Source organism: Gallus gallus, chromosome 20 (assembly GCF_016699485.2).
Source record: "Gallus gallus isolate bGalGal1 chromosome 20, bGalGal1.mat.broiler.GRCg7b, whole genome shotgun sequence".
NCBI classification, from domain to species: domain Eukaryota; kingdom Metazoa; phylum Chordata; class Aves; order Galliformes; family Phasianidae; genus Gallus; species Gallus gallus.
In genome coordinates this window covers 9,662,014-9,677,094 of record NC_052551.1, presented here as the reverse complement: position 1 = coordinate 9,677,094, position 15,081 = coordinate 9,662,014, and the positions used below count along the sequence as shown (strand labels likewise).

The window sequence follows — 15,081 nt, the reverse complement described above, 5'->3', positions numbered from 1 at the left end:
CGAGGCCCTCCTTAGCCGAAGCAGTGCATGTCCCGTTGCATCTTTCCCGATTCTTCAGAGCAGGTTTGCTTTAGCACTTGATCAAGCTCGGAGCCTGGAACTCCTGCAAAGCCTCCTGCGTCTGCAGGAACTGCCTTACAGCATTCGGGTTTGGCAGAAATCCCCTCGAACATTTGGGCTGGCGGCTTGGTGGGATTCTCTCGAGCCTTTCGGGTGGAGAAAAAAAAAAAAAAAAAAAAGGCAGATGGAGAAAAAAAGCCTCCCACCCGCCCCGCTCCCACCCGCCCCCCGCCCCGCTCTGCTCCCCGCGGCGCTCGGGGCCGCGCTGCAGTTGCGGTACCCGCCCGCAGATGCCGCCCGACTCCGCCGGCAGCGGCTCCCCGGGAGGCGGCGGCTGAGCTCGGGCTGCCCCCGGCCCTGAGAGCCACCCGCAGCTCCAGGGATGGGGCACCGCACTGCCTCCCCGCCCTCAGAGCGAAGAGTTTCTCCCGACCTGAATCTCCCGTCTTTTTTTTTGTTGTTGTTTAAAGCCACCCCCCCTCGTCCCTTCGCTATTGAGCTATGTGAAAAGCCGCCTTTTAAGCACTGTGAGCTGCAATGAGGTCTCCTTTCTCTCCCTCCCCATGGGTGCTTCCAAACGGAGAGCGGTGCTCTCAGCGTGCCCAGATTTGCTGATTTTTGGCGTTGCTGATGGAGGTCCCGCAGGGCGGTGCTGGGTCAGTGGGGCATCCTCAGCTTGGGTTGCGTGGGGAAAGCACAGAGCTCTGCACACCTTGTTGTGCTCCGCAGGAAGAGCTCCAGGAACTCCAGGCAGGCTGCTAAGGAGCAGGAAGCCTCCTTTGATGAATAGCTGAGAGGAGTCAGCCCGTGTCAGGACTGAGATACAGCGTGGCTCCCGGCGGGTTTGCAAAGCAGCAGTTGATGGAGAAAGCCCGTCGGCTGTTGCTCAAACCACAGCTCCAAAGCACTCTGCAATCCCGGCCTTGCTGGAGCAGCAGTGGGTCGCTCCCTCCTGCAGTTCCCAGCTGATGCACACCCCAAGAGGCCGGCAGGTGTTGGGATGGGATGCATGGAGGCTTCTCAGAGAGGTTTTGTGTTCCAAAGGCCTCTTTCTGCCACCCCTACCCGGGCTTTGCGGGTAGCAGCAATGGGAAGTTTGGGTGGAGGGACCCAAAGAGGGACCTATGGCTGGAGCTCTGGGTTACCAGCAGGACCTGAGCCCCTGCAGCCAAAGTGCATGAACCCAATAACACAAACCGACCCATGCAGTCTCCATGATCCTTACTGCCATTTTGAGGCAGCTTATATCCATTTTCTACCCCCTTTCTGTAAAGACACTGGACGAGAGGACCCCACTGTCTCTCATGCACTCAGGCTTGAAGGCAAAGCAACACCATGAGGCCCTGCAGTGCGGCTCTCCGCAGAGCAAAGCTTAAGGGGGGCTTTTGCACCACTGGGAACAACGCAGCTATAAATTCTGCCATGTTTAGGGGAAAAAAAGGGGCCGATTATTTGGATTTCCTAATGTAACAGAGTTTATGCAGTCACACTGTATATCAGTGCATTCGCATTCTTCCCAGTTCCTCCCTTGAAAAACTCTTTAACCCTTTGGCCACTTTTAGCCCAAACCAGCAGAGAAGCACGGAGCTCAGACCCTACATTTGCAATCGGTTGGGTAAAGAGCGACCCTGGCAGGGCTGCAGCTGTGAGAAACACCGACCCACGCTGCCAGCCCCTATTAGACACCAGAGAATCCGCACAGTGCTGACATCTGATTGATGTCCGAACCGTGGGAAAAAGCTTCCCTGGGAGTTTGTGCCCTCCCAGACACCCAGGTCGGTCCCCCATGAGACGCCAGCCTGCTGAAAACCAGGCTGCAAATCCTGCATCTCTCAGAGCTGTTTGTTTGCTTTTTAGTGCCAAGCTTCGGGGCGGGAGAGGGGAAGCAGCTTAGCAGAAGTCATAGCCAGGAGGGCTAGGGCTGGCACTGAAAGCAGCGCTGGGGCTGCAGCCCCAAAGCCTTTGGCACTCTGGAAGTCTCATCTTGGAAGGAATCACTGCAAATTACTGTCTCTGCTGAGGGCGTTACAAGCTGTCAGGGCTTGGGGCACCAATACTCCTTAACAGCCCTGAGCAGCCTCACCTGGGGGCCTCTATCCACACCCTTCGTGCTCGGCCCAGGAGCCCTATTTAAGCTCAGCACAGAGCTCTCAGCTCTTGTTGCAGCACTGCTGAGGCTGGCTTGCTCTCAGCCCTGCTTGTATATGGGCCCTGCTGAACTTGACCCCAGTGTGGAAGCTGGCTTTGTGACCTCTGGCCTCTGTGGAGCTGCTCAGCACCTGCTGGGCCTGATCCTGGGGCTGACTCCAGGGCTGATTCATTGCTTGCCTTTTACTGGTCTGCCTCATCGCTGTGAGCTTGCTTGGTGACCCTGGGGGCTCTTGGATGAACACTGGGGTGACCCCTGGAGCTGCTCTGCCCCACTTTGAGGCTGGACCCTGGCTGGTGACATCCCTTCTTGCCCTCCTGACTCCTTTGGGAAGCAGCTGGCCCTGCTGCTCCTTAACTCGGTCAAGACCAAAGGAAATACTTGTGTGTAGCAAACTGCCTACGAGCTGCTTTCCACGCAGGGGATTTAACCACACTACAATCCTGTTCATGCAGTGAAACTGTGAAGGAGACCGAAGCGGGGCATAAATCTTTTTGCAGTTTAGAGCTCGTTTAGCTGTGGATTGCGCTGCCAGGTGTAGTAGTAGCAACAGTCCATGTTACCTCTATGGTCTTTCATCTGAGCTTCTCAGGGATGTACGATCTTTCCCTCGAGCCCCCATTGCTGTTGGAGCAATGGCTGAGCAGCCGTAATGCAGTGCGTCAGGAAGAAGTCAGAAGGGGTAACAGTGAAGACAAAATGGAGCTGGGTGGACTTCTTTTCTGGCTGAAATCAAGGCAGGTGGTGTCTGCACATCCATGCCCTTTTCTTGACTAGAGGATGGGAAAAGCCTGGGATCCAGGCTGCTGCCACCCATCTGCACTGAGAGCTCACCAGTTTTACCATCTGGGAGGAGCTGAGAGCTGCTCTGGAAGCCTTTCGTCCATGGACACGAAGGTGGTTCTGGGTGGTCTCTGAAAGCCTGCAGATGGATGGAACTGCTGGTGCAGGTATGTTGGAGAGCTGAAGGGAAGCCTCTGCTCTTTGTTTGGAGGGGGGAGATGTAGATGGGGGTAACTGAGGGGAAGCATTGAGAAGTGGAGGTCAAGTGTTTACAATGGAAGCAAAATATTTAGCACAAGAGGGGGGGAAGATTAAAAACTACTCCTGGTTGTGTAACCTCGTCCAGGAATGGTATTCTGATTTTCATTCTTGTGCGGAAAGCACCTCTCCACACTGCTCCCTCATCTCTCAGTTATTTGGTAGAAGCAGTTCATTAGAAATCCACCCTGCTGAGCAGCAAACAGAGCCTTTGTGCTTTCCATTTCCTCCATCTGAACTGGAAAGTGTTTTTTTTCTCATGTAGTCTCTGTCTTGAGCAGTAATAACAAAACCACAACTTCTGCTGCAGCTCTTTATTTGCAGTTTGGATTCCTATGCAGATGCATCTAAACAAGTGTGCACGACCTGCGAGCTACATGGCAGCAGGCAAAGCAGGCGATGGTTGGTGACTCTGAGTATCATTCTGGTATTTCTGTTTTGACATAGCAAGGTCCAGGAATCATTGTCAGGAGCAGCACTCATGACCCTGAGGTTTCTCACATATGCTAAGCTGACTGCTTTTATGTGCAGAATGATTCCTGTATGTGTTTTTTTTTTGGCTTAATGTTGTACAGTCCCTCTTTCTACCTGATCAGATGGTACTGAAGGCTTTGATTATGGCCTGAAATACACGCATGGCATGCCAGAGCAAACACAGGTCAGGATTTACTTCAGTAAGACATCCTGGCTTGGCTCATGTGGCCGCAGTGCCACGTGTAATGGATGTGGGATGGGGTAGGTACAACTCGATGCAGAACTATTAAGGTTGGGAAAGACCTCCACGATCCCCAACTCAACACTCCACTGTGCCCACTGCCCACGTCCCTCAGTGCCACATCTCCATGGCTCTGGGACACCTCCAGGGACAGTGACCCCACCACCCCCTGGGCAGCTGTGCCACCGCATCACCGCTCCTTCTGAGCAGAAACGTTTCCTAACATTCAACCTGACATCCCTGCACCCTAACTTTCAGTACGTGAGTAAAAGTGACATGTAAGAACCTGCCCTAAAACGCTCAGTGCAGCGTGGGAAGCACTGCTTCTGAAGGCAAAGGGTTGTTTGTTTTTTCTAGAGCTTGAATCAATCCCAGCTTTGTCTGCTGGAGGGGAAGGGAGCTGGTGGGCTCCTGGGCAAGTGCTTATCTCCTGCAGGGCACCAAATAACTGTAAGTGCTGAGGGCCAGCTGCTATGAGCTCAAGCTGGATTTAGAGCAGCGGCCCCATGTGAGATGCCTGCATCCCTGGGCACATCAGGAGGTAACCCTGCCCTGTGGCTTGTAGCACAGCTCCCATCTGCTTCTCCTGCGGGAAGTGGGTGTTAGGAGAAGTCTGAGGCCATCTGTCTCTGAGCCCTGTGGGAGCAGAGATCTCGCTGTTTTCCAGGAACTGTGCTGGGGACAGATTTAGGAGTACCCCTAGAAGGGATTCACTGAAGTGTCTGCTGTTTCAGATGCGCTCTAGGATTAGAAGGAGCGAGCTGTTTGTTCCTGCCTTGTTTCTCAGTGACACAGATACAGGCCAGGAAGCTCTTCCTCCCTTTTGGTGGAGGGAGGGGCTGTTTCCTGTTTTTATATAGAAATCGGGTTGATCTGGGATGCCTTCATGCTGCTGTTGCCCCTGATGCACAGAAGGGCTCATGGTGTATGTGGGCATTGGGTTTTGCTGCATTTTTCCTGCCTGCTGCCAATGCCAAATCCCAGTTCCTTGGGGGGGTCTGGATGCAGAGGGTTTGAAGAAGCCTGGGCTCTTGCATGCTCCAACTGGAGCAGGATGCTGCAGAGCACTTGGAAGAAAGGGGCTCTGCTTTCCAATGGCCTGTGGCAGGGCGTCTGCTGGGGTGACAGCACAGCCCCATCCTGCTTCAGTCATGGAGATCCAAGGCGTTAGCATCCAAGGAATCTGCTCTGGGCAGGCAGGAATAAAAGTGGAGAGACACATTTACTGCAGGCTGGGGGCAGGGAGTGCAGGCAGCCCCACATAGCAGCCTTGCAGTCTCACTGTTGCTGTCAAGGAACTGGTCTTGAATAAGGAGAAATGGAGAGCAAGCAGAAATTTGGCTTTATTCAGTGCTTTGGTCACAATTAATAAGGAGGGAATTGGGCAAAGATAATGTATAATTGAGTTGGCTGATAGCAGAGCTCTGTCCAGAGCAGGAATGTGTTATGTGCTGTCAAGCTATAATTAGCAACATCTTGTTAAAGTGCTTTTCCTTTCCTTGACGGATCCCAAAAAGCTTCACGAGATGCACTTGGTTCAAGTTGCCAGTTCCCCTCCAGGTGCCCTGACCTGTGGGGCTGAATGGCCTGGGGCTAACAGAGGAAGAGGGATGAGGTCCTTCCTCCAGAATTGCTTACCCAGCTGGAAGCAGTGGGGTTCCTCTGCCTGGGGTACCTGTGAAATGGGTGAGCTGTGCCTGTGAGAATGCTGGAGCAGGGAGAGGTGAAGTGGCTTTCCAAGGTCGTCAAGTGAGTCATGAGTAGAGCTCGGAATAGAAGCCAGAAGTCAGGCTCCCAGCTGCTACACCTATGGCTACTTCTATTTATGCTCCTTGGTTCTCCTGTCCATGGTTTACTGAGTGCATTCCAAGAGCAACTCGCCTGCCAAACTTCTTCCCCTTCAAAGCCAGAAATGGACAGATAAGATAGTGGAAGAAATCAGTTTAACTGCTGGTATGCACACAAACATACCTGAACCCTGTCCAAGTTATCAGCTAGACTTTTTTTTTTTCAATGCTCTTCTGGGGCAGGAGAAACGCCTCCAGTCTCAAAGCACTGATGGCAGTTTGCTGACAGGATATCAGATGATTTATTTCCTTTGCCTGTGGTCAAAAGAAGACAAAATAAATTTTAAAAAAAAGCAAAGAAAAAAAAATAGAGCAAAAAAATAAGGCAATGATTTAGACATAGCGAAGCCCTGTTAAGTGACTCCAGTGTAAATTCCATGAAGGCAATGGGAGAATCGTGGCTCCGGGAATTGGAGGTTTGGGCTGTACAATAAAATAAGACTGAGGCATAAAATAAACACTGCATTGCCCCCCAGTACGGCTTCCCAGAATGATTTGCCTACTTCAGTGAAGCCCTTGAGACCTCCTTCTATCGACTTTGGCTGTAAATTTGATTGGGCCCAAAGCCAGTCTATCCAAAAAGCCCCAGACCGCGGGGTAGGGATTTGGCTATTCACTCCCCGGGTGAGCAGAATTAGACTGCTGTGCCAAATGGCATTCAAAGAAAGGCACTGAAAGGTTAATCCAGGTAGCAGAACTGACGTGAAATCGATGCTCCATCCAATGGAACCATGGTAGTGGTCAGTGGAGACTGGCTTGCCTGCTTTATTGCGTGTGATATCTAAATTCACTTAAACTGCTCTCTGTATGAACCAGTAGGTGGACTGATATCCTTGTACGCTTCCCAGCACAGCATCCCACCACTTCCCCATACTGCTTCTCTTCTCGCTGTGCTCTTCTGTTTTCCTTTCTCCTCCCTGTTTCATCCTCTGTTTTTCTGTTTGCAGCGTCTGTCTTGCAGTCCTGTGCTATGATTCTCTGACTTGTGGGATGCTAAGACTAAGGCATGCAGGAGCTACTGCTGCTGGCGTGATGCCCCAAAAGGGCACAGAGGTGTCTGGGTCACTACGCTGCTGTCTGAAGCTTAGGATGTGTCTATGAGCTGTTCCCTCTCCTCTGCCCTGTGGAAATACGGAGCTGCCTGATCTTTGACCAGGAGGGACTCAGCACGGTGTGCTTTTCCCTTTCTTCTGTTTCCCACTTTGCTGGATTCTTCCCAACCTTCTCTGGGATCTTTGCAGAGGGATCAGTGTAGAATAATATTGGTTTGGCTCCCAGATAGCTCGTATAAGGTCAGGCTATCAGTTTCTCAGGGGTGACTAACGCAGCATCCCCAGGCACAAATGCTGACCTCTCCTCTTTCCCTCGTGGTGATTCCCTCAGCTTAGAGCTGATGAGTGGTGTATGACTGAGCTCTCCCCGCTGCTGCCAGTCCTGGCTCTGCATGCTGGAGTTCCAGGTCCCTTCATGGAATTTACTTGAAGAGCTAAAATAAATAAAAACAAATAAATCTCGGAACAAAGTAAGAGCAATGAAAACACAGCCAAGTGCTTTGTTTTTGTTTAGGAGATGCGTCTTTGTGCACATCCAGTTGTGCGTGGCCAAGTTTTGGGGATCAGCAAAGGCTGACATTGTTTACTGCAAATTAAAGACCCTCTGGAGACGCTGCGTCTTGCTTTGCAGTGCAGCCTCGGGCTGGGGGGGGGGAGGCAGTTGGACAGTAGCATAGAAGGAACCCTGTTCCAGTGTTGCTAACTATAGCATTAATTTCAGTCATAAATAACTTCAGTACCATGGTTACAGCACTAGCCAAGTATGATATCATTTAGTTTGGGATTAGGGAAAAATATCTTCCTAGAGGCTGTGGGTTCTAAAATAAGCAACTTTTCCAGCATGGGTGTCTCCCAGAGAGAAACTCCAGCCTGCAGTTGTAAATTAGAAGGATTACTTTGGTAAAAGTGACTGGATGTGGAGCGTCAGGAGGTAGAACAGCACAGAGAGGAGATTCTTCAAGGTTTCTCAGTGACTGACAGCCTGGCACTCTTGGTTTTCTCAGGAAACAGCACCTTCTGAGAATGAAAGCAAGCACTGTCTTTTCCAGCCCAAGACCTGGAATACGGAGACATGCAGAAGCATGGGTCCTTTCAGGAATCAAATGCCACTGATGATCGTTAGAAAGATGGGCTGCTGGATCAGTGCTGACAGTTCCCATGGCTGCATGGGCAACGATGGAGTAACTGTGCAAGCAAGTGACAGCTAGCATGCGTCCACTGGTCCAGTTGAACAAACAACTGTGATATTTGTATTTGAAAATTTATGAGCAATTAGATGCATGTACAGTTCTGCAGGACCCTGGGAGCAATAGTGAGAGAGATCCCAAATACTTCATACTTATAGTGCTATTATGGACTGCAACAAGAATCTCGAATGGGACAAAGGGCTCGCAAGGAGGCATAATAAGAGAAAGCTTTATGGAGAAAGTCTGAATGCTGCCAAAATGGTCATAGGTTGACAATACAGGAAATCTGGCTCTAGGGCTCCTGGATATAAAATGCTTGACCACACAACCCGAAGTGCTGATCCCATTGAAAATCGTTCAGAAAAGTTCTGACATGAGCTCTGTATTGGTAGGCTTTATGCCAGATTAGATATTGTCTTTCTTCCCACTGCCAGCATAAATGCCACATTATGCAGTCTGGCTAATTCAACAGAGAAACAATTGTGTGCCCAGGCCTGGTCTGGATTGAATTTGTCATGCTAAATGATCCAGTAGTGCTCAAACCTGTTATAAATGACCATAGGATTGTGGTCCAAACTTCCATTCCAAATTTCATATCTAACATACGGCAAGAGAAGTTAGCCACATGCAAATGCCTGTGGTAACTGTTGGAATGATTTCCCTCAGTATAATGCCATTTCACAGCACAGATTAGAGAATGCAACCTCCCCCCCCTCCTCCCATGAAAAGCAGAGGAGAAACTTGGACACACAGGGAAAAAGAAATGCTTTTTATTGCTGTTCTTCTGAGTTCTAATCGTACAGAAAAGAGCTAAAAAGTGACATTTCAGGGTAGGATGAACTGCATTTGTTAGCCCTGCCTCACGCCGCTCTGGCCTGATCCCAGCTGAGAGATCTGCCTGTGGTTAACTTACCCTCAGCTCCTGATAGCAGTCTCAGGTTTTGAGATGATTGCAGGCTTCTGCAGCCCTTGTCAGCCTGAAGACCATGGCCTCTCTCTTTTGCTCTGTCTGTGCTAGGCTTGGCTTCCTTGGTATCCACTGTGAAGGCATGGAAGGCCAGTGTGGTTTTCATTTTCTTATCAATGGGCTGTCTTGGTGAAGACCAGGTGTGTTACCTTCTGTTGGGCTGCATTAAATGGAGAGGTGCCTCTGGTCTGTGGAATAATCTCTGGTGCGTAGGAATCTCTCTGTCTTGAAGCCACCTTTCTTTCTGTTGTCAATTGCAAAGCAACCTAAAGGGGGGAACGGGGAAGAATACAGAAAAATTCTATTTGTTCCTTACATACAAGGGTTCCTTGGTATACACTGTATGAAAAAATACACAGGTTATCTGGTCTGGGGAGTGGCTTGAAGAGATCTCACTGATATTGGTTCTAATTGATGGTACCAGTGGCTTCTTTAGAGTGGCAATTGAATAAAACTGTTGCTGTTAGGCTCAGATGATATGCATTTGCTCGTGGCTTTGGTGCTGACCTGTCCTTTAATCCCAGCAAGCTCAAATCCTTATTTCTCATACTATGCATATTTTTTTTTCCACCTTAATTCTAGGGAGCAGTGCAGTGCCTTATACAGGAGCCTGAACTGCACTAGGATTTCTATGTGCTACCACAGCACGGGGCATCGCTCTTAAACTGATCCAGACTTACCTCATTGTGGTTATTTACAGCTTTGCTGTTTGTTCAAGTCTTCTGCTAGAAGGGAAAAATTCAGGTCTTGTCCATTCGAAAGCTTTTACAGCTAGATAAGCTGCAATATGTTAAACGGGCTGGTTTGTGTTTGGGCCCTCTCTCCTGTCAGAGCTATGCATGCATTTCTACTTGGAAGCTCCTGGAAGCTGCTCTCAAGTATGGTTTAGAAATATGTATACAATTGCATATTGCTCCTGTTGTACTAAGTCTGCCAACTGTGGGGTCAGGTTGTCCCTTTTGTTTTCCAGTAATTACTATTTTTAGTTCCATTTTCATTTGAATGCAGTGCTTTCAGATGAGCTCAAAGGTCTTCTGGCTGCGCTCTGTACAGCTTCTTAGAAGACAGATGTGTCATTACAGACAGACTGTACTTAGTCCCCGCTACTTCACAAAACACAAAGTTCAATTCAGTTGATTAGAGAACAACATTCTCAAGTTCAGAGAAAAGCCATCTGCAGTTCGAGATGGAAGCAGAATAGCTGCGACACAAACACAACAGGGAATCGTTTTACCTGCTCAGTAGAACTGGAAGGTTGTAAATATCTGGGGATCATGGGGAAATGGCTGTCTGTGCTGGTGTTTTTCCAGTAGCTCTGGCCATGTCAGCTTGCCAAGTGTATCTTGAGGTTGACGTCCCTCCTTGGTTCCACCATGGTCTGTGAACAAACCAAAATCAAAGGCAGGAAGGAGATGGCCAGGCACTGGTCACTGCAAGTCAGTGAAGCTCCACTGAGGAGTTGGAGCAATCCCAGCTCCATCACAGGGGACTGGGTCAGGCCACATTCCTGGAACTGCAGCTCCAGCTCGGTCCAAGCACTGAGGTTGCCAGTGGCCATCCCAGCTGCATGAGGGCAGGAGTCAAAGCCGTGAAAGTCTCGTACGACCTCGCCAAGTATAAAACGAGAAGTGCAAAGATGCTAGATACTGCTTTGCATGTGATATGCTGATTACTTTTGGCTGAAAGCAATGAAGAAGGTGCAAGCCACTGGGAAATCCAAATGCATCTGCTGTTCAGAAAGCGTCATACAAATCCTAACCTTTCACATATGCTAACCAACCGAGTCCTGGGGGGCTTGGGAAGATCCCAAGTAGCACTGTCTTCGTTTTACTGAAGCCACAAAGGGTAATTAGATAACTGAGGATTGCAGACATCAGCTCCACTGTTACAACTGGGACTTGGAGAGCTCTTATGTTCATCATTTGCTGCTGCTGCTGTGTATGTGTGGCTCAGGTATGCTAACCAAAATCATGATTCTGGAAAGCCACAGCTCTCAAAGGCAAGGGGGTCACACGGTGAGGATGTCATCACAGCAGAGGAGCCCAGGCAGGCGGGGTGATGTCAACGATCTAGGAAAACAACCTGTGTAAAACAGAAACTGCTGCTGAATTCAGCTTGTTGCTACCGAAACAGGTTCCTTGGAGTCATACCAGCATTCTACAATAAACCTGAAGTCCACCTTCTGTGTTCAACCTCGAGCGCAGAATTAATGCAAGGTGCTTAAAGGCTGCAGGTGGAAATTACACCAAAGGTGGATTTATCAGAACTGCTGTGGGTGAAATGTGGCGAGCTGCCTGCCAGAGCTGAAAAGCCTGGGGTGAATGAGTGCAGACCTGTGGACGAACTCCAGGAGCTGAGATTGTTTTTTGCCGAGCCGTGTGAACCAAACCTGCCCAGATTCACATGAAGGTCAGCCTGAGGCACACTGATTTAGTTCTCAGAAAGTGGAATTTGTGCATAAGTTCGTGACTGCTTGTGGTAAGCAGAAACTATTCTTATCACAGGAAGCGCTGTTGGTCAGGAGCAACGAATGTGTTTGGTCTTCACGAGCCTTGCATTTCGTCTGTGCTGCACAGCTCCTTGGGTTTAGTTCATTGACAGTGTTCTTAACAACAAAAGAGGTGGAGTAAATGGGCTTGACTCTAAGCAGACAAGCCAACTAGATGTGGAAAAAAAGCAGGAGGATATGGTGGAGGATAAGCAGCCTGCCTTTGTCTCAGCTGGGTTCTCCTTAGATTACTTTGTACCCAGATGAAGATGACTAGCAGGAAGGTAAACTGATTTAATTTACATATTAATAAAAAAAAAAGAGGAAAGTTCAGGCTGTTTGGAAGGTTTATAGCACACAATAGAAGGTGGGTGGCAATTTTAGTGAGACTAAAAGAATCTAATTGTGTACAAAGGAGGTTATATTTCTGCCGAAGCTCAGTTTCTGGAGCTGCCGGGAGATGCCAACTTACCTCAGTTTAGGATCCATCAAAGCATTATTAGAGTTTGGCCTTCAGCACTGAGTAAGCAGCTTTAGTGTCCGTGGGAGGGAGCGATATCCTCACCATAGTAGGAATGGTGCACGGTGCATGCAAATTACTCGGAGTACATTTGCTCTTCAGAGTGGATTTTGGATGGGGATGGAAAGGAAATTAATTTCTTCAGGAAATAAAGCCCGAGACATTTGTAGCTATTAAGATCCCCGAGTGATTTAAGTGAAAAACTAACTCATGTGTGTGCAATAGAAACCCTGCTGTACTCTTTCTCAGACAACACCTTTTGTAACAGAAACAGTGAGGTTTTATGTTCCTATGTTAACCAACCTGTTAGGAAACTGCTTTTAAAAGGGATTTTGTAAGTAGAGTTGAAGGAGAAGCTGCTGAGGACAGAAAATGGCTTTCTGTAAACGAGGAATCCTTTCATTTGCGCTGCCCTTACACAACAAGGCCGGAAATCACACAGGAAGCTGCTGACGAGGAGGAAGTGGTTCGAAGGATGACATTGGACTCTGCAAGTGGGATGTCAGGCATATCTAAGCATATTCTTTCTACCAGTTAATGCACCGCGACAGCTTCTGCTTTCTGTGCTTGCTGCTGGAGGAGCAGTGTGTATTGTGGTAAAGAGCTCGGGGAGCTCTGCTTGAAGCCCCCGTGGCTCAGGATGAAATGCAGCCAAGCTGTCTGGTAATCTCTTGCTTCAGGGCGTTGTTCTTTCAGAACCTGTCTGGGAACTAAAACTTCTCAAATGAGACGAGCTGCCTGCCAAGGCTGCACCTCCCCGAGCCCTTTTTGACTCACCCAGGTCTCGTAGGAAGCAGGCAACCCAAGAGGAGGCCCGATGATAGAAACAGGGCAAGGCACTCGACTTCTGCAGGGCCGCCTTTGCCGTTTGCAAGCGGTTGCAGCGAACAAGATAACCTGTGTCTATTCAGCTCCTTGGCGTGTTGTTTGCCTTTCGCTATTGATGTGGTGTACGGATTCCAAGGCACGAGCACAGCACCTCTTTGCCTCAACAGAAGCACGAGGCAGCTTCTGAGAAGGCTGTGTGTGCGTGACGGCTGTGACAGTGCATGGTGTGCATCGGCTGGGGCTGTGAACAAGAGCAGTTTCAGTTCTGGCTTGCCAAGGTTTTGAATACACTTAAAAATAACCGTGCACACCAACAAAGTGGGCAGAGGCATCTACTCATTTTTTTTTTGTGTGTGCCTATTTGTATGAATATATTTGGCATAGTTTCAGTGAAGGTACCTATTCTTGCGTGGATTCTACATCCACGGCTCTTAAATGCAGCTGTAACTATTTTGAGGCAGTTGGTAGCTTTTAAGCAGTTGATGTTCAGGTCGGTAGGCAAACAAAAACAAAATCTGAAGTTCTGTCAGTGCCCCTACGTGCATCCAAGTGGTCGTTCATAAGGGTCGCTCATAAATGGTTCATTACAATGTAATAGTGGTGATAGTAGAGCCTGTCACAGGACGCAGGCTCTCACCTCTGTGTGATTAATTCCCAGCAAGCAGGGATTCAGGAGGCTGACTCCACAGCACTTAATTTAATCAGAGCCAGCACAGCTCTAGCTGTCTGTTCACGTGTCTCAGCTCTCTAAAAGCAGTAGCACATGAGTGCTGTCAGCTCCTGCTACAAAGCTCAGATGTGTTTTCCTGCTGGGTGTCACCCAGTCACCAGACAGATGTTATCTGAGTCAAAACAGGGGAAAAAACTCCACTGGGCTGCATGGTGCAAAGGGCTGCTTTTGGTGGCACATGAGATGTGCTGCATGTCTGCGTCTGCTGGGTGAAACGTGGCTTTGTTTCCCAACTGCTGTAGTGAAGCAAGAAGGAGCCTAAGAACTTTGAGAGGAAGCGCTTTCACATCACTAAGAAAATACGATGGATGGGACGTGTAGGCATACGTAGTCCCCTTTTAAAGTTGCAATTTGTAAGACAACTGAATTTTCACTCTGCTGGAAAAGGATATATATCCTTGCTCGCTAAGCAAGGACCACCTGCAGCTTGGCTTTTTAGCCTTGAGGTTTCTCTTTGCTGATGGAAGTGGCCTTTGTCTGTGTTAAAGCTCTATGAATGGCTGCATGTTGAGGTTTAGAGCTTATTCCCACAAATGCCTTTCCTGGGCTGGGGGACTCAGAGAAAGGCTCCCTTCAGTGCACTGCACCCCTATGCTACAAACACCTCTGCAAATGAAGGAAGGCTGAAGTTCCCCCCCAGCACTGTACCACCCTGTGAGGCCCGGGATATTGCTGGGGGAAGCCCTGCGGCCTCAGAACTCGGCCCTGCATGAACCCTGGTTTCCAGAAGAGCCCAGCTGCCATCTGCGTGCCTCCTTCAGCTGAGAACAGCTCTGCTCTGAGAACAGCTCGGCTCTTCAGAGATTGAACTGCTGAAAATCCGGTCAGCCGCGTAACAAAAGAAGCTCCCCCGCACCAATTCACAGCCATTCGATCTCTAAGAAAAGCCACTTAGCAGATCTGGACAAGGCTGAAGCTGATAAGGAAAGAACTCATTAAATTGACAGAATGAGAGCTCTCTCTTTGTCCTCCTCCCCAGCCTGTCCTTTGCCACCTGTGACACACGGTTGTTTCTATAGCAGAACGGTAGGTTTTGGGGGACAGGGATTGTGTCTTCCTCCTCCTTCTGCTTCGGCTTCTTCCATAGTTGCTTAACTACCAGCAAGGCCAGGGGAGGGGGGTATGAGGAGAGCTGCAGGGACGTTGCTCTGGGTAGGAACAAGCCCCTTCTCGCTCAAGACTAAGTACACCTCCTACATAAAACAAGATAAAACTCAACAAATCACAAAAAGAAAGAAAGCCAACAATAAAAAAACCCGGCAGCCCAGGCCCCACGAGGGTTTTTCAGGCCGCAGGGCCTCGGGACGGCAGCACGGCGGGCTGGGCGACTTCTATAGCCCTCACTGCGGCCGCCGTGCCACGGCCTGCGCCCGCCGCGTGTGTACCGCCGTCGCCATGGTTACGGCGCGACGGGGCAGCGCGGCCACGTGACAGCGAGACGGCGGCTGAGGGGCGTGGTTGGCTGAGAGGCGGAAGCGAAGGGGGCGTGGCTGCAGG

At 49.6% G+C, this 15,081-nt stretch overlaps 1 long non-coding RNA gene across 2 annotated transcripts; it reads right to left on the bottom strand.

The window, feature by feature from the left end:
• Positions 1-2,389: 2,389 nt before the first annotated feature.
• LOC107054859 lies at positions 2,390-15,055 on the bottom strand. 2 transcript variants are annotated; one of them, XR_005841283.2, is made up of 5 exons: positions 11,979-15,055; positions 10,253-11,100; positions 8,965-9,284; positions 7,164-7,298; positions 2,390-6,067 (listed from the first exon to the last, which is right to left on the bottom strand). It is a non-coding gene; the product is annotated as an uncharacterized LOC107054859 (long non-coding RNA). The 2 variants fall into 2 exon arrangements; XR_001469638.4 differs by having other exon boundaries at positions 10,253-12,736; positions 12,804-15,055.
• Positions 15,056-15,081: the final 26 nt, after the last annotated feature.